This window comes from Nelumbo lutea, chromosome 1 (assembly GCF_056320005.1).
Source record: "Nelumbo lutea isolate HS-2025 chromosome 1, American lotus-T2T, whole genome shotgun sequence".
Lineage (NCBI taxonomy): Eukaryota > Viridiplantae > Streptophyta > Magnoliopsida > Proteales > Nelumbonaceae > Nelumbo > Nelumbo lutea.
In genome coordinates this window covers 174,734,689-174,737,045 of record NC_142684.1, presented here as the reverse complement: position 1 = coordinate 174,737,045, position 2,357 = coordinate 174,734,689, and the positions used below count along the sequence as shown (strand labels likewise).

General features: G+C 41.4%; 1 long non-coding RNA gene across 1 annotated transcript; it reads right to left on the bottom strand.

Moving 5' to 3' along the window:
* Positions 1 to 2,146, bottom strand: LOC148879332 (uncharacterized). Its single transcript, XR_016105581.1, has 2 exons — positions 516 to 2,146; positions 1 to 342 (listed from the first exon to the last, which is right to left on the bottom strand). It is a non-coding gene; the product is annotated as an uncharacterized LOC148879332 (long non-coding RNA).
* Between the last annotated feature and the right edge of the window lie 211 nt (positions 2,147 to 2,357).

The window sequence follows — 2,357 nt, the reverse complement described above, 5'->3', positions numbered from 1 at the left end:
TAACATAATATCTGAAACCTTTATTAGAAATAGTTGGGGCTGGTCGCCATACATCAGAATAAACAACTTCTAAAGGATGTGTTGCAATAAATTGTGAAACTAGAAGATGTTGTCTATGACTCTTACCCATTTGACATGAGTCACACACAGTACTACTAGTATGACTCTAACAAGGCAAACCAAATTTGGAGATAACCTGACTCACTACTTTGAATGCAACATGACTTAGTTGTTGATGCCATCCTGAAAAGGCAGTGCATTCTCCGACAAGGGCAGTTGTTTTATTGTTGACTTGAGTCCATCTCTACTAGTTCCTCTGATGAGAACTCTCCCCATATAATCCTTCACAAGAAAGAAATCATGATGGAACTGAAGATAAATATCATCATCTTTGGTAAACTTGCTCATAGAAAGCAGATTCTTGGTGATGTGTAGAACATGATAAATAGAGTTGAGAGCAAATGTATGATTATTATGTGTCAATGATGAAGATTTGGAATGTAAAATTTGCAAACCTGATCCATTACCATCTGTAACCTGATGCGAACCCATGTACTCAGACTGATTCTACAGATTGTCTACATCTGGAGTGAGATGATGAGTGGTGTCAGAATCTGGATACCATGTGGGATCAACTTCATTCTCAACACTTGTGTGATATGCAACAGTGTCTGGGGGAGTTTATTGTTCTCCTTGATACGATAAGTCATAGCGCCTCCTGCAGGTAAGAGCACCATGGCCTGGTTTGTTGCAGACCTGGCAGATATTTTGGGAAAAATTACCTTTCCCATGACCACCACCATTATTTCTGCCTCCATTATACTGATTAGGATAACCACCATGGTTGTGACCACTGCCGCGACCTCTGCCATTATCGGGAGCAGAACCACCTCTGCGGTTTGTATTTTTGGAGTTCCAATTATTTTTATTTTTGCCATGTGCAGCAAAATTTGTTGAAGGAGGGTTATCAGTGGCAGTCTGGTTGTGTTGTTTCAACCATGCCTCATGATTTAAGAGAAGTCCCAATACATCATTAATAGTAAGAAAATCAAAATCAGTCTTATTGGTGATCATTGTGACTATGGACTCATACTCGGTCCCAAGTTCAGAAAGAATGCACAGTATAAGGTTTTCTTTGCCTACCGGTTCAGAAATAGCTACTAGGCTGTCAAAAATTACCTTGGCTCTTTTGAAATACTCAGTTATTGATTCTGACCCTTTCTTGATGTTCTGCAGCTGTTGTTTCAGATGGAGTGCTCTCGACCTTGATATGGTGGAGTAGGTTGCTGATAAGGCCTTCCAGACTTCGGCTGATTTGGTTAAGCCAATCACTTCAGTCACCACACTCTCAATGAGAGAAGAGATGACCCACCCGAGCACAAGTTGATCTTGCTGCACCCAGTTATCATATTCTGGGTTCACCACTCTTTGCCCACCAGGGCCATCATTAATGGTAAGAAAATCAAAATCAGTCTTATTGGTGATCATTGTGACTATGGACTCATACTCGGTCCCAAGTTCAGGAAGAATGCATAGTATAAGGTTTTCTTGGCCTACCGGTTCAGAAATAGCTACTAGGCTGTCAAAAATTACCTAGGCTCTTTTGACATACTCAGTTATTGGTTCTGACCCTTTCTTGATGCTCTGCAACTATCGTTTCAGATGGAGTGCTCTCGACCTTGAGATGGCAGAGTAGGTTGCTGATAAGGCCTTCCAGACTTCGGCTGATTTGGTTAAGCCAATCACTTCAGTCACCACACTCTCAATGAGAGAAGAGATGATCCACCCGAACACAAGTTGATCTTGCTGCACCCAGTTATCATATTCTGGGTTCACCACTCTCTGTCCATCAGGGCCATCGATGTGGGTTGGAGGAGCTTGCATGGCTCCTTCTACGAGGCCTAGCAACTTGTGAGTTTTGAGGACTGGAATCATTTACGCCCACCAAGGTAAGTAGTTGTCATGACTTAGCTTGATGGGAAGCAAATGAGAGATGTTGGATATGTTGATCACTGATGTTCCAACACAGAACTCAGAAACTGATCCCATGTTTGAGCTTGCTGTCGAGGTGCACACCGTTGTGAGCCATAGCTTTGATACCAAGTTAGGAAAATAGAAGAACTGAAAAAACAAGAAAATAATTGAAGTAAGAATACTGTGGATGGTGTGTGTGATACCATTAGACGTATGGTATTTATAGATGGGATGTTTAAATTAAAGTGAAGTTGTACAAGAATTGAGAGATTGTACAGATAAGAGGATAATCACAAGATGGATGAGTTACAGTAGGATTAGGATAGAGATTATCCTAAGTAGGGATTATCCAAGGAGGATAGATCCGGATCTCGAGTGGACTC